At 36.7% G+C, this 21,964-nt stretch overlaps 1 pseudogene across 1 annotated transcript; it reads right to left on the reverse strand.

The window, feature by feature from the left end:
• Positions 1-15,496: 15,496 nt before the first annotated feature.
• Positions 15,497-21,549, reverse strand: LOC145002736 (protein NAR1-like; annotated as a pseudogene). Its single transcript, XR_013661870.1, has 8 exons — positions 21,301-21,549; positions 20,632-20,710; positions 20,386-20,538; positions 20,064-20,250; positions 19,847-19,974; positions 19,546-19,699; positions 17,146-17,184; positions 15,497-15,592 (listed from the first exon to the last, which is right to left on the reverse strand). The product of XR_013661870.1 is annotated as a protein NAR1-like (transcript).
• Positions 21,550-21,964: the final 415 nt, after the last annotated feature.

A 21,964-nucleotide genomic window follows, 5' to 3' on the forward strand; every position in this document is an offset into this window, starting at 1 on the left:
TTGGACTTAGTCAAAGTACCTACTTGGAGAAGGTTCTGAAGAGATTCAGAATGCAAGACTCCAAGAAAGGAGAGTTACCCATCCAGAGGAGCGCCAAGTTGAGTAAGACACAAAGCCCTAGTACTGAGGCTGAGATAGCAGAAATGAGTCGAGTACCTTATGCTTCGGCTGTAGGTTGGATCATGTATGCTATGACGTGTACTCGACCTGATGTAGCCTTTGCCTTGAGCATGGTTAGCAGGTTTCAGGGGAACCCTGGCAAGGCACACTGGATTGCGGTAAAGAATATTCTCAAGTACCTACGAAGGACTAAGGACTGGGTCCTTACCCTCGGTGGAAGTGATGACTTGAGAGTTGTAGGGTATAGTGATGCTAGCTTCCAGACTGATAGGGATAACTTCCGCTCTCAGTCGGGCTGGGTCTTTACCCTAAATGGAGGAGCAATTTCTTGGAAGAGTTCCAAGCAAGAGACAGTGGCAGATTCTACTTGTGAATCAGAGTATATTGCAGCTAGCGAAGCAGCAAAGGAGGCGTTATGGCTGAGGAACTTCATTGGAGACCTTGGAGTTGTACCAGCTATTAAAGAGCCGATGGAAATTTTCTGTGATAGTGAAAGTGCTGTTGCCTTAGCCAAGGAACCAAGGGATCACGGGAGATCCAGACACATCGACAGAAAATACCATTTCATCAGACATCGGATCGAAGAAGGAATCCTCGTGGCAAAGAGGGTATCATCGGATGAGAACCCAGCAGATCCCCTCACGAAGGGACTGACTCGGGTTAAGCATCTCCAGCATGCTCGGAGCATAGGGCTGAAGGATGATATTAGATTTAGTAGTTAGATAATCTTGAAATTTGTAAAGTGTAATTGACATTTGATGATGAATAAAAGTGTTTTATTTATGAGTAAAGTGTTGCTATCTCTTGTCGATCGTTTACTATATTTCTTTTGCATGTTTTGACTTCCAGAATAATTTTGTTTGGTATAACATATTATTCAAACCTCCACAGTCGGTCATATGTCGGAAGTAGGTATGAATCAAGACTGTCATGTTTGGTTGTAGAGGTCTGGGACAAGGCTACAACAATCATGAGTGCTCATAAGTTCTGAGCATTGGACTCAACCCACGCTCACTGGAATCACTTCATGGAATTCTATCTCGAGTGATCGTGAGACGGTAATATCATATAAGTCTTTAAACCTAGAGATATGATTTGTTACTTACAAGTTGGTTATGCATTGATTGTACGAAAAACGCATTGGTAACTCGATGTTATAAAATCGTGCTCTTATGTGTAATTCAATGAGTAGTAGAACAAACATATGAGTCGAAGTTTATCTATTCCTTCTTGGATTAGAAGCTGATATCTGGGCCCCTCGATGATTTTGTTTTGACCTATGTACCGGGCCCGGTCAGAACTAAATTGATGTGTTCAATAAAGTTCTTTGTCAAACAAATCGGAAATCGGGAAACAAATGTTGGACAATAAGTAAGACATTGTTCCATGTATTTGTTCGACTGATATCTAGAACAGAGGATTATATGATCACTTATCTTAAATGGCGTACCATCATCTTCTCAAGTTTCGAGAAACCTTGTAAAGAGCTACGATTGCCGATCGGTTCCTGAAGTCATACTTGCAGTAATAGTTATTAGACTTATCCAAGTGGGAGACTGTTGGATAAGGTGTCTAAGTCCATAACTATTTCTGGTATGTACTTGACCCGACCCGACATGGTCCATTTGGGTTGCATGGCACCATGCAATTGGATAGACTAAATGAGAGAAATAACGCTTGCAGATTATTAATATATTATAAGTTCTAATATATTAATAATATTATTTGATTAGTTTGATCAAGAATTAATTTAGAATTAATTAAGTGATCAAAAGATAACTAATTAAATATATGGGTTGATTAAGTAAATCATCCATATCTTGTATAGTGGGCTAAAAGGCTCCATGGATCATCAAGTTGGGTTCCACCCATAGGATGCTCCATGGATGCTCCATGGGAGTTACAAACCCATGGGTCATGGAAATGAAGAGTCATGACACATTAGGGTTTAACCCTAGATGTGTCAACACTATATAAGTAATATGATCTCCTCCCAAATCGGTTACACACATACACACAAAGAAATAGAGGGCTTGGCCGATTTTGTGAAGTGAGTATTCTCTCATAAGTTCTTCCAAGAGCATTTGGTGTTGTGTGAAGCATTTGAGGCATCACACTTGGGGTGCTAGGCTCACAAGGTTTCAAGGAACACAAGCAACAACAAGGTAAGTTATTCTATCTACACTTTATGTTAAAATTGTTCCCCATGTATGCTAGATAGGAATATAACCTTGGAAATCAACTTTGCATGACAAATTAGACAAACATAGATCCAAGGTTATTAGGGTTGCATGTACACTTAGGAAGTGTTAGAATGCTCAAAACCCATCACTTATAGCCTTAGAATAAGTGATTTGGCCTTATTTCATGTTCCTTGTACGGTTGTGGTCCTAGGGTAGAGTCTATTATTCGACAGTCTATAAGATCCTGTTCTGTGTATAATTTGTATGCACAAGACAACCAACAGTAAGGATGGACGGATATGGACAACATGGGTTGTGGTATGTGGGCCGAATGTTTTATGATAGCTCTTTGGATTGGAGTGTAACTGTACGAGTGCTGCTTGCTTTGTGCTTTGTAGAACTCTTGAGTGATAGGAGTCAGCTACTAAGTGGATATGACGATATCCAGGAGGTGGATGGTTGGCATCATGGGGAGTTCTTCAGTAGCTAATGGCAGGGCGAGGTTGGGAACCTAGGAAAGACTAAGATATGCTCTAGTGAGTTGGTGGGACGATTTGGTGAGGTTGGGAACCTAGGGGGAGCCTAGGGGTTACTTTGGTGGGTGTTGTGTTGCTGTTTAGCGAATATTTGGTGCACCAGTGGAGTAGGTGACTTAGAGAATCCGGGAGGATTGCTGAGGAAAGTATGGATATGTGTGTAGGTATTATGAGCCCGTATTACTGAAAGCGCAGGATCCATACTCGAATCGGTGAGAGTCTTGGAGAATCTAAGAAACCTATGGGAAGGAGAATTATTCGTTACGTTTGGATCATGGGGATAGTTGCTTTGCCGGATAAGGATGAGTATACAGAAGGAGGGACTAGGGTTTGGTCATGGCTTCGGTGGTGAGCCAGTTAGTGGAAGGACTGTCTGGGTTTTGAGTTCGCCTTAAATCTCTTGTATCAGGCGGCAAGGATTGATTGTGCGATCTATTTCACTTTCAGGATTGGAGACTATGTCTTCGGGGTAATTAGTAGCTCGCTTTAGAGCAGAGGTTGCTCCAGCTATTGTAGTTCAGCCATTGACGATTGACCTGGAGAGTGGGTTAGGGTGCGAGACCCTGAATGATATGGGTACAAGATCCCGAGAGCGGGAGATCGATTTGGAGTACCTTGAGCAGAGAGGTTCAAGTCATGTGAATTTAGTGGAGGATCTCGGGAAAAGATCCAACAGATTCGATCAGCTTTTGAGAGGCTAGCAGGGCCGGATTCGATGCACCGCTTGCGGAAACCGCACGATGGAGGTTTGTTCCAAGGGTTTGGATTGTCATTAGGATTGGAAAGAAGAGTTACACCATGTCCTCGTGGCAGAAGAGGTAACACGGGAGGAGGTGGTCGGGATTCCTTCAGGTGGATATTAGGAATTTTCATCATTTTGGAATTGTGATAAGTTGGATCTTGGGTCGGTTCTCTGATATAATCTGAGTTAGCAAGAGTATCAGGTGCGAGTCAGCATGCCGATGAATCTTTGAGGAATCTTCAGACAGACGTCTCTCGTGGAGCGGGTTCCGCATGTACCGTGATTGATCTGATTCGTTGTCAAAATCTGTTCAGTGTTCTGGGTTGCTACAAGTGTAGCAGGTTTGGCCACGTCAGTAGGGACTGCCCATAGGGGGCAAGTCCGTTATATTGTCGTTGTGATCATGTAACATCCCAAAACATTACCAAAGACATATCATTTTATAAACAAAACCATAACAACGTGTTCGGAACCAACTCAACACATGTAATATAAATCAGAGTACAATCCTAGAAACTTAATGTTGAAACCATATGAGTGTGAGTGTGTGATGCGTTGCTACACCGCCGACTCCTTCCCCTTGGAAGAAGAGGTACCTGAAACCAAAACTAAAACTGTAAGCATGAAACTTAGTGAGTTTCCCCATCATACCACATACCATACAATCACATAGCATACATACTGCCGGGCAATTCTGGGGTGCCCGAACTACCCATGTCAAGCCATTCTGGGGTGTTGACCTACCCATGTCATGACGTTCTAGGGTGCCGACTACCCTCTGGTCTATCTCAATCGGCAATGGGGACTATTTCACCCCTACCTCTATCATACAATAACAAATATAATCATACGGTCAGGCATATCTGGGGTACTGACCTACCCTTCGGTCCTAATGATCGAGTCAGGGAAAAACTATTCCATGCTATTACCACTAACTCATATAGCACATCACATAAGCATATCTCATAAGCATACCACATAAGCATATCTCATAAGCATATCACATAAGCATACGAAGATAATTACCACAAAGACAATTATCTATCAATTACTCTTGTTGGTGGGTCGGCATGGTGGCCTTAGACCCACCCCTATTGGAAGGTAACTCACCTCGATGTCGTGTAGTGTCTGAATTATCCTCGGCGTGCAAATCGACTCTTCTCGACTCCTCAATCCCTACACGACAACCCTTCTAAGTTATCAACTTGAATATGCAACCCCAACTAGGGTCAACTCAATTTAGTCAAAGTCAACATCCAGTTGACATGACTCGCTGAGTTGGTCTACCCACTCGTCGAGTCTATATTTGTCACACCCTAAAACTGGAACGGCGGAAACGTTCGGGGGTGGAGGACGTCATGTTTAGTATCACAAGACATGCATCATAGTAATCAAAGTAATGAACAACCATTTCATTAGAAAGAAAGTGTTTACAATGTGTGTGTTCACAAAACATAGAGTACATAAGCAAATAACAAAACAAGACTTGGAGCTATACTGCTCCATCTTCTGAATTCCCAGCGCGAGTACCTATCTACTAGTTCCTTGAGAATACAAGTTATTTGAAAGAGTTTATCAGCAATTAAGCTGGTAAGTTCATAAGATTTTAGTGATGTAAGTAAGTTGTAGAAAGTTGTTGTAAAATGTAGTTGAAACGTGTAGTAAGTTGTAAGTTATGTTTAGAAAAGTTCGCATGTTCCTCTAGAAAATCCTATATTTCCTGCTTTGAAGAAATATAAGTAAAAATGACTCTACAAACCTTTCTATGAGTACTAAATGGATACAGTGTATGTTGAACAACCACCAAGATTAATAAGCAATGAACATCCTAATCATGTTTATATTCTAGACAAAGCTGTATATGGATTAAAACAAGCACCAAGAGCCTGGTACGCAACTCGTACAAATTTCTTGAAACAATCTAAATTTAAACAAGGATCAGTTGACCCTACATTATTTTGCAAGAAAGTTGGGTGTCATCTAATGCTTGTTCAAATTTATGTTGATGATATTATCTGGCTCAACTGATCCAGCATTGTCATTTGAATTTGAAAATCTAATGAAAAGTCAGTTTGAAATGAGCATGATGGGAAAAATTAATAATTTTCTTGGCTTAAACATAAGACAGAACAGGGATGGAATCTTAATCAATCAAGAAAAATATACGAAGAACTTGCTTGAAAAGATTGGAATGTCTAATAGCACGAAACTCAGAGTACCAATGGCAGTAGGAACAAGACTAACTCCCTCGTTAGATGTTCCTGCTGTTGATTTAACACTTTATCGAAGCATGATAGGGTCTTTATTGTACTTAACTACAAGTAGACCTGATATTATGTTTTCGGTTTGCAATTGTGCTAGATATCAAGCTAATCCCAGAGAACCTCATTTGACTGCAGTGAAAAATATTTTTCGCTATCTTAAGGGAACAGTTTCTCTAGGACTTTGGTATCCTACGAAAACGGGGTTTTTCATTCAAGCTTTTTTAGAATCTGATGTAGGAGGATGTACTTTGGATAGGAAAAGTACGAGTGGTGGATGTGAACTATTGGATGGGAAGTTGGTGAGTTGGCAATCAAAGAAACAAACTTGTGTGGCTATATCAACTGCTGAGGCAGAATACATTGCTGTTGCTGCCTGCACTTCGCAAATTATTTGGATTCAGAGTCAACTTCGTGACTATGCAATAAACATGAAAAAGATTCCTTTGTATTGTGATTCTCAAAGTGCAATTCGCATTTGTCATAATCCAGTACAACATTCAAAGACAAAACACATTGCTCTTCGATATCATTTTATCAAAGATCATGTGGAAGATGGGAATATTGAAATTCATTTTGTTAAAACAACTGAACAACTTGCTGATATTTTCACAAAACCACTTGATGAAAAATTATTTGTTAGAATTTTAGCAGGTTTGGGGATGATTAATGCGAATTCAATTTCAACAACACATGCCTAAAAGTCTTGTTCAGCAGTTAAGAGTCAAATTTGTTCAGATGTTACTGTTCATTCAGAGGCTTCGCATGGCTTCACATCCACATCTTTTCGCATCTGAGATCACAACAACTAAGGTAAGGTTTACGACTAATTTTTTTTAATTTTTGAAAAATCAAAAATCCAAAAAGATTTTATTTTGTTATGTTTTTAATTTTGAAAAATTAAAAATCCAAAAAGATTTTTTTTTGAAAAATTCAAAAATCACAAAAATATTTTTGTTTTCTTTGTTCTTTAAACTTTGTGTGCTGAGAATTTAATACAGGGCTAAAATGCGAAGAGGTTATACTTATTTGTTTCTATGGGAAGGTATTAAATTTCTTTTAAAAACTAGTTAGGATGTCCCTAGAAGCATGCTGCTGTACGTAGACCAAAAGCCTCAACACGACTCTATGAGTGAAAAGAAAGCCTTAATGAAATTATCATATGAAAATTTCTTCCCAAAAAGGCTTATATTCGCATAAGTCAAAAAGAGCTACCTTACTCTTCTCAAATGAGTTAAGAGTTTTCTGTTTTGTCCATTATAACAGAGGTACATTTCGATTCTTATCCAATCTTTTTATACCAAACAATTCTTTTAATCCAAATTTTTTTGAAAAGATTTGTCCTTGAGGTCTTTGATCAAACCAATCAAAACATAGACAAATCACAAGTTTGTGTTTATGATCTAACATCATGAGTCCGTGATGGTGGTGAAACCCAAATATCATAAACCTTAAGGAATTGACGGGGAACTATGTTCCAGAAATTACGAAACATTTGTTTCGGTACCTTTTATACTCAAAATCATATTCATTTTTTTTTAGTGATCTTAATCAAACATTCGAAACCCACGATGTTTGTTCCCAACAAGATCCAGCATAATTTTTTTTTATGAATATGATTTCTGTGTGAGTATATTTCGCAAATCCTAGTCATGATAAATATTTTCACAAGCCAACTTGTCACTGACTACACTGGTCAAACAAGTAATTTCATTTACAATTTCTCACCTTATGTTAAGGCTGATATGTAATGAAATTTCAAACCAATCTAAAATGTCTTTTAAAAGAAGCCCTTCAAAAATTCTCTACAAGTATTCGATTGTAATTCACGGGAAACTACACAAGCTGTTGATTAACTCTCTTGATGATTAACGAAGCAACCTTTGCTTGGGGTTTTACTGCATTCATGTCAAATTAAATTTTTGACATCACAACATTCCAAATTTTCTTGTTTCTCATCTTATTCTGTTGACACAATGCACACACGAAATCCTTGAGGTTCTAAGTAAAACCAACTCAGACTGATGATTTCGCAAATCTGGCATATGACTTCACTTTATATCCCAAAAGTGAAAGAGCCTTGACTCCATGCGAAGGGTTTTAATGGTTCAGATTCTATAACAGGAAACTTGACAGGCTGTATACTCAAGATGGTTGATATTTTATCCGGTTTTCAAGGAGATGTGACAGTTACTTTTTGAAGCATGGTTATCTTTTGCAGTCATGATCCGATTTTCAAGGTGCCACATTGGATAACATTAAATGTATCCCGCTTTAATTTCAAATCAATTTGAGTAACCTATAAAAGGGGGATCAAGAACACTATATACGATTACGTAAACAGAACTCTCACAAACCTTCAAAGTTTTAACCTTGATCAAAACTTCATCTTTTTCAAAACCCTAAAAATGGCAGCCACTCAATCCAACACTGATAAAGTTCTTTCTCAATCCCTGATGAAAATCCAAAGCACAAACTATCAAGTTGATCCAAATGTATCTTCTTATCCTGAAGGCTTGAAGATGCTCATCGTTGCCCTGAAACGATCACCTCTGTCAACTGCTATGTTTAGGTCCTTCTCTGTTCTGATGACATGGCTATCCTTGGCAGCTTCAACGACATCATACAATAATACATCGGATGTGATCACATTCAACTTGATCAACAACAAACGGGTCAAACTTTCCAAGAAGATGTTTGTTGACTTCTTGCAGATTCCAAACAACCCTCCATTTGTCAAACCTGTTAACTCTCAAATTATCCACATGTTCAACGAGATGGGCCATCAACCAGAGCTTGAGAAGATTAATGACTTTCGAAAGTCTGGGTTGCCGTGCATATGGAATTTCTTATTTGGAATTTTTTTTAGATGCCTAACCGGAAGATCAGTTGGACTGGATAGAGGACGAAAGGAAGTATATGCCATGGTTATGGGCATATACTATGATGTAAATGTTGATTATGCAACCCAATTATGGAAGGAATTTGTTAAGAGTCTTGAAAACACAAATTTGGAAAAGGGGATTTCGTGTGCAAGATATTGGAGCTTGATTCTGGAGAAGGTCTATGAAAAAGAAGCAATTCTAGTAATGGAGGATGTTGAAGTTGCTGCATTTTCTTTGTATCAATTTCCAAAGGCAGTAGAAGATGAGGAAATTTTCACTCATGTGGCTCGCATTCCAGATGCGATGCTTCGCAAAGTATCTCAAACTCACAAAGTGTTGGTGAGATATTTGCGAACAATTGATCAATCAGAGCGGACTGGAGTATTATTGGATGTTGCTGCTCCGTCAAAGAAGAAGAAGCTCGTAAAGAAGGATGCGAAGGGTTCATCCTCACAACAAGTTCAAGATGAAGATATTCAGTTTGAAGAAACTTCATCTAAGTCAAAGAAAGAAATAATACCTTCTAAGTCTGGGGTATTAAAGAAAATTCGCAAGGCTGAGGTGAGCAGTAAAGGCGTTACTATTCGCAGTATTCCAGCTCCGGTTTCTCCAGGAAAGAAAAGACAAAGAGCTGAAGATGTTGCCAAAAACATGCAACGTACTCTCATCAAAAGAAGAAAGATGATGATTCGCAATGAATCATATGATGAAGAAATTGTACCAAAAACTCCACCAATGACATCTACGGCAACCGTTTCATTACCTATCATCCATACTTCGCAAATTTCTACCACCTTACCACTCACCAAACCACTCGAAACAGTCACTACCAAATCAGTTTCTGAGGAGGTACCTATTTCTGATACGGTTGTCAACGTATCTGATACGGGGGCACCTATCCTGAGTGTTGCAACCACAATCCCAATCTCCTTACCTAATTCATTACCAATTGTTTCAATTCCAATTACAACTTCTTTCACCACCTCATCAATTTTTGATCATGCTCTTCAAAACCCATTTACAACACTTTTTCCATCTCAATCACCCGAAAATCCTCAACCTTCGCAACCTTTATCTAATAATGAAACTGAAGGAGGTGACTTTGGAGGGATAATTGAAGATGTTCATTTTGATTCAGAGGAGGAGGATATTCCTGATCATATGCTTATGACAGGAAAACAATTTAAAATCCTGAATCAAAAATTGAATGCTATTATTCAGTCGCAAGTTGATTCTGGCAGGATGTCTTCTATTTCAGCTATGGAGGTTGATGTAATGATCAAAGGTGCTGAGAAACGTATTATGGAGAAGGTTGATCAATCCGACAAGAATAATGAGCTTCGTATTCAAGCACAAGGGAGCAATTTTTCTTCAGCAGTCAAGGATTTGAAAGCTGTTGCAAAAGAACGTCATGTTCTTTTTGTACAAGATGTGAAGAAAGTTCGGGAAGATGTCAACTATAAGCTTCAAGAGTTGAAATCTAAACTTGCGATGGAGCTTCAGGATATTCATGCTCAAAATGCTGAAGTTCAAAAGCAGATTGCGGAGGTTTCTTCTAGAGTACAAAAGTTTGTTGATGTTCCTATTCGTGAAGCCCATAACGAAGAAACAAAGGAGAAGCTTGATCAGCTAACCAAGTTGGTGTCCGAGCTTAAAGTGGTGGTTTCGCAATCTTCAACTACACAAGTTCTCACTCCAGAGTTCTTGTCTCTAAAGATTAATACTTTAGAACAAGCAATTCATAAAGCTCTTACTCCACTCGCCAATTTTACTTCTTTACTACCAAGGAGTGCCCCACCTGTTTTTACAGGTGTGCAAGGGGGAGAGAAAAGTTTAAGTAAAGAAGAGGATGCGAAGACAGTTGGAAAAGTTATATCTACTCAGCTTATAACTACTCTTCCCATACTTACAAAGCCAATTTCCTCAACCACAGTAACCACAAAAAACGATTGCCAAAGGAATCGTTATTGGAGAAAAAGAAGGAGGTTCAAGTTCAAAACCTCAAACAGATATGGTGGGAAAAGGAAAAGGGATTTTATATGAAGAATCAAAGGAGGAGAAGAAAGCTGAGGCTAAAGCAGAGTTGGAAAGGATGAGGCAAGTACAAAGCATTATGAGGCAAAGGGCAAGTGATCCTCCCACGATGAACAAAGGAGATCCTGCGAAGCTTTACTCTTATGAAACTATAGAGTCAAAAGTTATCGGAAGGGAAATGTACGAATTTAAGAAGAAGCCAAAGAGAAGTTACGATATTGCGAATTCAGACAGTTATCAGCTGGATTTTCCAATCAATGAAATGCTATTCATTACGTCTCAGTACAAGATTAGTGAGAAGTTTGATAATCCTGATGATTATATACACATGAAAATCAGATTTCATGCTGTCTTGGGGAAGAATCCAGATGAAGTTTGGTCTTTAATGAAGATCAAAAAGGTGCTGACAATCAAGAAAGATGTATTGTTTGAAGACATGCTTCAAAATTTTCGTTATTTTGTTATCCGAGCTGACAACAAACAGTATGATTTCACGGTAGCTGATTTTCCTCTGATGAACTGCAATGATTTAATTCAAGTGGCTCTGATTTTGAAGCATGTGGAAGAAAATAATCTCAAAGGCTTTGAGACTGAAGTGTTCAAGATAGGTTTCGCACATGTGAAGACATTCATCGACAATTACTTCGATTGTTTGGCCCTTACAGATGAAGAATTGGCTAATGGGTTGGGAAGAGAAGTAAACGTTCCTTGGGAAGAAACTTTATCTCAATCAGCATTATCGAAATATGTTGTTGGAGAAATATGTCAGAAACCGTTCGGCATGGTGTTTTCTGGAAGAGATACAAAAGGGAAACCTAAGAAGTTCTTGTTTAAAGCCTCATAGATTGAAAGATATAATTCTTCGCAATATACGCACTTTATTGTTCGTATGAACAATTGCAAGAAGAATAATGAAGGAGACAAGAAAGATCTCAAGAAAGTGATCTCCTGGTATGGAGAAGTGCGAAAGACAATCCACTCAGCTGTTCAAAAGCTTATGGGGTGAATAGCTTCGACTGTTTACAAAGGGGGAGAATGTAGATGTAAAATTGTAAAAGTCGAATATAGTGTCTTGTATAGCTTCGCATTTTATGTTATTTTACTAAGTCATATTTGTGCGAAGTGTAATGTTTAGACTTAGTATATTTTTTGTACACTCATGTTCCCTATAAATAGGGACTGAGGATAGAAGTAGAGGATAACTTTTATGAAACGCAAATATCCTTTCTGCTTATTCTGTAATCAGTCTTCATCAATATAAGATCTTATTAATATTTACTCTTCGTGTTCTTAATTTTCAATTACTCAAATCTTACTTTGCTTTCTCAAATCTCGATAACAATTCTCTTCAATAAAATGTTAGGATGTAAAGTCATGCTTGGATGTAATGTGTTAGGCTTTCCTCTTTGTATGTGTAAATGGGTTGAGTCTTTTCCTATAAATAGGAAGTGAGTGACTCCCATTATGTAAGAATGTAAGAGTCCATTTTGGAGTGTTAGACTAGAGAGAGAAATTGTATACAAACCCATTTGTATAATCTTTCTAGATCTAATAAGAGCTTACAAAGATTTATTTACTCCATGTGTTCTTGATTTTGTATGATGAATCACTAGATCTTTCTAATTCCGCACATGCCATCATAATGAACACCACTACAATTGGTATCAGAGCGGGTGTTCTTGATTTCATCAAGAATTGATCCTTGATGGCGATTTTGATTTAGTGATTCAATTTTTGATTATGGATCTTCGTGATTAGAGAGTGTTGGGTGTTCTAGAAGTCGAATTTTTCCTTGATTTGAGCCATAATTCGACTTTCTCTCTCTAGAATACTTGTTTGTGTTACTTTCTCTCTCTAGAAACCCCATTCAAAATCACTTTCTCTCTCTAGAAATCTTCAAGTTTTTGTGATCATGGTGAATTTACCTTACAATTCTTGGATTATGATCATTGAAGGTATCAAACATAAAGTCAATAAAGATCAATATTATGGGTTTGTGTTAAACAAGAAGATATATTAGGGAACTATGGTTTCTTATGGAGGATTGAAGGATGATCATGGAAGCTTGATATTTCAACCGCTTTGTGAGATCAAATGGTTGGCTGATATTACATGTTCCATAATATCACGTAGTAGTGATAAGAGAGGAGAAGAAAAATATTTGTTCGATAAGAAATATGTTTCTCTTATTGAAGACCCAATTGATCTTCGTGCTCTTAAGGTAGTTGAAGTTCTTGACAATGGAGTTCAATGTGATGTTATTGATGTTCAAGAAAAAGGAGTTCAAGTTGATTTTCAAGATGAAAAAGTTTTTTGCTCGATTGCAGTTCAAACCGATGATATTTTGTGTTCTTGTGATTCGTTTGAAGGAATGATTCCTTATCGGAAGCCGATGATTCAAGAAATTCACAAGTATCAAACTCCAAAAGATTTGATTCAAATTCACAAAGTTGATGTTGTGAAAAGTGGGTTCGTTCATGAAGTCAAGTCTTCAAGATGCAAAAAGATGAGAAAGAAAAAGAAGAAGAAGATGAATCAGAAGAATATGTGGGTTTACTCACAAAAATCGTCATATGTTGTGAAGTCAAAATCCGTGAAGCAAATTTGGGTTCCAAAGCAACAATCTCCAAAGGTTGCATTGAATTTCAAGTCCAAACCCAAATGTGTTGGTGGTTCTTTTGAAGATGTTCTTGGATCGTTGAAGAACACGAAGAACGAGTTGTACATCTCTCATGGTGGGTGGTACAATGTTCGATTTGGAGATTTTCTCATTCCGACAAAAGAACCAAGATCTTCCAAATTTGATTCGTTCGTTGAAAGTGGATCTCGATTCGTCAAAAAGGTATCTCAAATTCTCAAATGGATTCCAAAACATCCATGATTTCGATTCATACTTTACGTTTTTCAGTTTTGATCGATTTGCCTCATTGGATCAAATTCGTTTCAACCCTGTTGGTTGATCCAATTATTTTTGTTTTGATCAAATCACAAAATAAAATTGTTTTCTATCATCTTAATTTTAGTTCGTTCATTATAAGCCCGTTATGTCGAACACATACTGTTCATCCGATTTATCATCAAGCCCAACTTTGTTTCTTTACTGTTCATCTGATTTCAAAGCCCACTCTTTGAAAATGGATCTGTTACTATTCATCGATCATTCTTATTTTCTTAGTCAGATGCTCTCGTTTGATGATCGATGTCTTGTTCTCATTCTCATCGTTAGCATCCAAATTGAGCCAAGAAAAATGAAGTCATTTTTATTTTCCTTATTCTTGATCGATTTCACCATGTGAATCAATTTGGAATCAAATTTGGAGATGCTCATCTGAAATCGATTGAAAATCTGAAATCACATTCAATTTTTTCTTGAGTTCTTGAGTCGCGTTTTAATCTCATCACTCTAAACGATCGATGAGTTTTCATTTTTGTGTTGTTCTTGTGAATCGGTTATGAGTTCTTCAATTTCATACCGATGAGGATCAAATTTTGACTTTGAATGACGATGACTGGTTTTGTGCTAATGTCGATGTTTTTTTTTGAGAAAACGATCGATGTTAGTATATTGAGGATCGATTGGTAGTCAATTTTGAATTAAAGGATCGATTATGCGAAGTATAAAGATTGAATGCGAAGGTATGTTGATCGATGATTGATAAATCGACTATGTAGCTGATTGATTTTGAATCAATAGTTTTGGAACGAAGTGAATGGATTTGAATTTCGTGAATCAATATGACGATTTCGTTTTTGATTGGGAATATGAAAATGAAGGCTGAACGAAGTGTGTTGTTGATTCGATTTGAGTCCTTACAATGAAAACAAAGGAAATATGATGAAATCGGTAACTGATAACAAAAGGAACGAACTGGGTGATGTCGAAAATTGACGATTGCAAAATTTGGAGTCTGGGTTAGATTTTTAATTTCGATTGTTGATGCGAATGTTTTTGATTACAAATTTTGGATTCACATTTGTCAGATTTTGAGTCTGGATTCGCATTTGTGTTCGGTTGTTGAGTCTGGATTTTGGATTCGATTTTTGAATCGACTTGGAATATGATGTTTGCAAGTCAAATTTTTGCAAGCTTGATGTTTGGGAACGAAGAACAGATGACGAAATATCAAGAAATGAAGGATATATGGGAATCGATGTTAATGATTGATTTGTTTGGTCTTGAGTTCGCATCTGGATCTTCATTGGATTCACATTTGATCTTGTTTGGGTTCACATCTAAAATGTTTGTTCAATTCGCATTTGTTTGAATGGAGTTTGAATTTGGTAATTTTGAGTTCGCATTTGGTTACAGAGATCACGTGAGTTCGCATTTTGTTCAATTTTGGAGTTAAGATGCGAAGTATTTTCTTATCCATGGTTTGCATATCTGGAAGTTGTTAATTCGCATTTGGTTCATTTGATTAATTGGGTGGAACATGCGAAGGAAGAGGTGTGAATGAAAATGCGAAATCTTTTACAGTTAAATGAGTGGGGAAGAAAGCAAAAAGTTTCAGATTTGACCCCTTATATTTTTGCGAAATGCCACAAGTAGTCCAACTTCGCATGTTTGGAGAACAAAAGGGAAGAAGATTCGAAAACAGTCCCTGGAGTTTCGCATTTTTGGATATAAATACCCAACTTCGCAAATGACAATAAAAGCTGAGAAATTACAAAATTTTCAGTTTTGGTCCTTGCAGTTTGCGCGAATTAACGCTTTATGCCTGGTTTCGCAAATGGGCTAAAGTTTTCGCATATTTGACTGTTTTTGGCGCAACGGGTCCCTGCAAGTTTCAGAAAGTGACCATTTGTACCTGGATTTTGAAAAATCTTGCAACTTTCACCCAAAAAGTCAAAAAAATTCATCAATTGAAAATTTTTGTGGCTTTTTCGTGTTTGTTTTTCCGTGCAAAATTTTTCATAAATTCAAAATTTTTGGTACACATCAAGGGGGAGTTTTGTGAAGACTATTCCTCGGGCGCTTCTCATCCTTAGTGGGTTTTATAATCATTTTTTAATTATAAAAAGGGGGAGAAATGATGGGTATTCGAAGCTTCTTGGGTTTGTCGAATATTCATTTGCGGATTTGAAGTCCGGTGTTACTTCGAGGGGGAGTTTGGTCTTGATCACGCTAGCTCGTTGGAGATTAAAGCCGGACATCCAATCCTAACTTTGAGGGGGAGAATGTTAGGGTGCAAAGTCATGCTTGGATGTAATGTGTTAGGCTTTCCTCTTTGTATGTGTAAATGGGTTGAGTCTTTTCCTATAAATAGGAAGTGAGTGACTCCTATTATGTAAGAATGTAAGAGTCCATTTTGGAGTGTTAGACTAGAGAGAGAAATTATATACAAACCCATTTGTATAATCTTTCTAGATCTAATAAGAGCTTACAAAGATTTATTTACTCCATGTGTTCTTGATTTTGTATGATGAATCACTAGATCTTTCTAACTCCGCACATGCCATCATAATCAACACCACTACAATATGGAAATGTTTCCATATTGAGAGTTGGATATTGAGATATGTCTAGATTAAAAAAGTTTATGCAAGAAGGATGTTCAAAGGAATGTACTTTGAATGTGAGACTTCACGTCTATGGAATTGTCTTGTAACAATTTCCGGTAGAGTACTTTGTAATTTCATTGGCCAAGTCTTGGTGACTTTTGTGCTATGACTTTGCGAAAGGATCGTTGCATAAAATGCTAGAATCTAGCATATTCTAGTAGTGGCAAGAACCTTGTGTTCTAACACTAATGATAAGGATTGGGAATTATGAAATGAGCATCATTGGAAAAGTTTTTCAATTGATCTATTTCACAAAGTAAGGACCATAGGAAACATAGTGTGCATGCTTTGTGCATGGGACATTTATTGTTGTAATTTGAGTAATAAGTTGATTTTCTGAAACAATAAACGATCAATAATGAGTAATCAATATGGTGTTTAAATAGAAGTGTTTTATTTACTCTCACAAGTTTGGGGCCATATAGGATTAAGTATTATTGTTGTGTTTCAGTTTACATGTTTTGACTTCCAGAATAACTGGTTTATTCGAACCTCCACAGTCGATCATACTCTAGAAGTAGGTATGAAGCAAGACTGTCATGAAAAGTCTGTAGATTGTCTAAAGAGTTTAGACATAACACAAGTTTGCTGTAGAGTTCATGAGTGCTTTAATAAGATTAGAGTATTGGATGAAACCCACGCTCACTTGGATCACTTCATGGATTTATCACGGGTGATTAGTGAGACGATAATATTGTATATTCTTGAAACGAGACGTGTGAGTTTTTATTTGCTGGTCGGTTGCACATTGATAATAAGTAAACACACCAGTAACTTGGTGTTATAAAACTTATTGTTGTGTGTGATTCGATGAGTGGGTACAAGCGAGCATTTGAGTCGAAGTTTATCTATTCCTTTTACCTAAAGTGGGATAAAAGCGATATCTGTGGGCCCCTCGATGATTTAGTGATGCCACCTAAGCGCTTGGCCAAGCCGAGACTAAGTTGATGTGTTCAATTGTAGTTTGTTTCCAGTCATCATAAATCGGAAGTCGAGAAACAATATAGAGAGAATGATTAAAATTCATGTCTTATGTCTATACGATATCTTGAGAATGGAGGAATATATGATCCCTTATCTAAAGGACACACGTATCTGATAAGATCAGAGTTGACAGCGACTTTTGAAAGCTACAATTGCTGATCAGGTTCTGAAGTTATACAAAATAGTTATTAGACTTATCCAAGTGGGAGACTGTTGGATTAGTGTCTAAGTCCATAACTATTTTGGTATGTACTTGACCCGATTATGAGCATAGTCCTTTTAGGTTGCCTTCACCATAGCAATATGTAGGATGAATTGATGAGAGATGTTTAATTATGATTTATTAATATATCATAAGAATAATATATTAAAGGAGAAATCATAATGTTTAATTAATATTAGTCAAGAATTAATTATGTGGCTAAAAGAGATTAATTAAACATAGGGGACTGGAATTGTAATTATAAGATAATTGCAATTGGGCTATGGATCACCTTGGAATAATAGGTTGGACGAATTCTATGGGGAAGCCCATTAGAAATCGTCCAAGGAATGTACGAGAAGGGGTTCATGGGTTGCTTAGGGCTTAAGCAGTCAAATTAAGGTTTCCTTGTTTGATAACCCTAATTGTCTACCTATTTAAGGAGCCCCAAGCCCCAAAAACGTGGTGAATGATTCCCTAAGGGTTTCTGGACGATTTTTTTGGTGCTCCCCTCTCTTTTCTATTCATCCAAGTTGCTTAGTGGTGTTTGTGACTCCATTAGAGGTGCAACACTTGAGGCACTAAGGTTTCTGAAGCTAAATAATTGATTGTTATTACTACATAACAATCAAGGTAAGATCAAAACCCTAATTCATATGTTAATTTGATTACTAGTATGCTAGATCTAGGGTTTGCAAGTTTTGGAAGTTTATTGCATGTTCAAAGTAGAAAAACTAGATCCAAGCAATTAGGGTTGCATGAACACCATAGGATTGATGTTATGCTCAAAACCAACAATACACATCTAAAAATAAATACTAAAAATCTTAAAAATATATATTCAAAATAATAAATACTAAAAATCTTAGGAGGGTAATAAAGTTTCCTGTTTGTCCATTTTAGGTCCCTACGTATTTTTTGTGCGTATTACACTATTAAGGTTATTCTAACCGTTTACAAATAATCCTTTTAACAGGAAGAAATTGGTAAAAGGATTATTTCTAAACGGTTATAACAACCTTAATGGTGTCATACACACAAAAAATACATTAGGAACCTAATATGGACAAACGGAAAACGTTATTACCCTCCTAAGTCATTATCCCATAAAAAAATGAAATTATAGTGGTTTTTTTCGTCTCACTTGCTTTTTATCTAAAAATAACATACAATATGACTTAATTATATATTAAAATAACAGACAATATGACGGATACAACCGTCACCTAAAAAATACTTTACGTTTCTCTCTTTTTCTCCCACGCGCGAGCACATTTATATTCTTCCACCGCCGCCGATGACCGCCATATGCCTGTAAAAATCCTTTCTACCATATATTCCGGATGAAACTTAATTTTCCAGACAAGCAACGTTCCCTTTGAGTTTCTACCATCAAAATCACGCACAGTTAGACTCTAAACCACAAATCGACTCGAAAATATGTCGGAAAAATTCTCGGCAACACTAAGCATCGACGACCTTAATGATTTCATCGCACCGTCACAGGGCTGTGTTGTTTCTATGAAGTCCGGTTCCGCTAGGCTCGTTGATAAGCCAAAGGTTTCTATCATCTCTACTTTCTGAACCCTAGCTTGTTTTATACTAATCATAACCCATGTTTTAGCTAATTGTTCAATTTTTAACGATGCTTTTGACTTGGTCGTGATTCTACTAGCTTCATCAGGAATGTGTTACAGCACTAGAACGTAGAATTCTCTGATTTTAGCTTAACTTTTGAAAGGAAAGGAGTAGCCTTGACATGCTTATTGTGAATTTAACTGCGCGTCTAAGTTCTAACCCTAGTTCGTTAGTTGTAGAACCATTAAGATTTGTTCTAGCCTTTAACTTGCTTCTAGATTTTGTTCGAATTGTAATTTATTTTTAACTAGAATATGACTCATCAAATACCTAATATATATATATATATATATATATATATATATATATATATATATATATATATATATATATATATATATATATATATATATATATATTATTTTTAACTAGAGCGAAATTCATTGTTGAGTGTTTACCTGTATTAAATCTAAGACCTCTCCAGTTGTCAAAACGGAATCTACCTCTGTAGTCATTTCACCGGATTCATCATGAAAAACAAAATCATCTCTTGAAGCCTCCAGCTTTTTATCATAACAAGGCATCACTGTCACATGATAAATCTCACTTGCCCTATACAATTAATGTACATAAACATCAAGTAAAAGCATAATACTCAATAATATAATTATTTCTTATTAAACCATTCTACTTAAAAATTTAATCTTGTAATTTCAAATTATTGCAAACTAATGACATACAATAAGAAAAGATGATCACCTAACGCCTAGCTTGTGGCATAGATGGTGCTTAATGATAGCTCCAATGGATTGTTGAGGACTCTTCACTGAAGAAATATATGGCAAAACATACGAACCAAGTGTTTTTTTCAGCATAGCATATCCACCCTGAAAGTATACAACAAAAAAGGCTTAAATCTTAAAAAGAAAAAAAAATGTATAGAAAGAGATGAAAGTAGGATGCTATAATACACAACCTGGACATGCAGAGGATATCATGGGTAGAAACGATCTAGAAGATTCCTTATCATCTGAATTGCTTTGTTTATAACGTGATATGAATTCGTTACAAGATTCAATAAGAGGCAAATCTCAACTACAACTTGTATCAAATACAGCTTTAACCCCCAAAGATTTGAAAAGTGTGGTCAGTTTCTTGAAAACCTGAAAGCAAGCCATTCACAAACAGATACTGAATTTTCATTTAGAAAAAAAGAGCATTTTTGAGAAAGTTATCTCTATCTCATTGCACATTGATTGATAAAGAAAGTGGAAGGGTGGTAATATAAAGGAATTTACCTGAAGTGGAGAAAGACCATAATGCACAGCAATGGAAGCCCTTGACTGAGGTGGAAGAGAGACAATAATAGTTTTACCATTGTTATATTGGATAAAAACTCATCCAAGCTTTGCTTCTCTAACATAACAGTCTCTGCAGAAGTAATACACCCACTACATGATTACAACAATGTTATTGTTACCAATTCAATTCATCGACACTTGATGTATAATGGATTCTAGGAGTTAGTGATCAGGAAGTGTTACCTGCATGCTAAGCAATCCTGAGTGATATTTTTATTGGATCTGTTTCAAGAGTTTCTTTAACAGGTGTTGTTTTTACCAGCTACTCTTCAAGAAAAAGCACTTGGTGAATAACAATAGTCATATGTGTAATAGAGCCTACTTGATATTCATGTCAAACCTAAACTTTTCTAATGCAAAATTGTTGTCAATTAAGTTAGAAGTTAAACACCTATACAATTCTATTTGTGATACTTTTTATAGTCTGGTTTGCAATTTGAAAGAGAAACATACACCTTTTGGATGTGATGATAAACTGAAAGAGGGCAACTTTCTGAATAAAATCACAGGATATTACTATTCTAGTGTGGTTACAACTTACAATTCCAACAAAATCTAGAAGCAAGTTAAAGGCTAGAACAATTGCTAATTGTACTACATCTAACGAGTTAGGGTTAGAACTTAGATGTGCAGTTAAATTCACAATAAAGCCTGGCAAAGCTACTCCTTTTCGTTCAAAAGTTAAGCTAAAATCAGAGAGTTCTACGTTCTAGTGCTCTAACACATTCCTGATGAAGCTAGTAGAATAACGACCAAGTCAAAAGCATCGATAAAAATTGAATAATTAGCTAAAACATGGGTTATGATTAGTATAAAACAAGCTAGGGTTCAGAAAGTAGAGATGATAGAAACCTTTGGCTTATCAACAAGCCCAGCGGAACCAGACTTCATAGAAACAACACAGCCCTGTGACGGTGCGATGAAATCATTAAGGTCGCCGATCCTTAGTGTGGCTGAGAATTTTTCCGACATATTTTCGAGTCGATTTGTGATTTAGAGTCAAACTGGGCGTGATTTTGATGGTAGAAATTGAAAGGGAATGTTGCTTGTCTGGGAAATTAGGTTTCGTCCGGAATATATGGTAGAAAGGATTTTTACGGGCATATGGCGGTCATCGGCGGCCGTGGAAGAATATAAATGTGCTCGCGCGTGGGAGAAAAGGAGAGAAACGTAAAGTATTTTAGGTGACTGTTGTCGTCATATTGTCTATTATCATACATACTTATAAAGCTAGCATTTTTTCTGAATCTCATGCATTTGAAACCCCCATAAAAATTTGCCAACACCCCATGCATTTGAAACTCCCACACCCTTTCACCTTCAAAGTAATTAATCACACATAATCTCATTCCAAGAAAATCACACACTCTATAAGTTCAACACCTCATGCATTTGAAACCCCCACATCATTTCACCTTCATTATATATGTAGTTATATATGTATATTTTTCTTACAAAAAGTCGTCATTTGGTTGAAGATATTATGATTCAAAAGTTTTCATATAGTTGAAGCATT

This window comes from Lactuca saligna, chromosome 6, assembly GCF_052625555.1.
Source record: "Lactuca saligna cultivar CGN05327 chromosome 6, ASM5262555v1, whole genome shotgun sequence".
Lineage (NCBI taxonomy): Eukaryota > Viridiplantae > Streptophyta > Magnoliopsida > Asterales > Asteraceae > Lactuca > Lactuca saligna.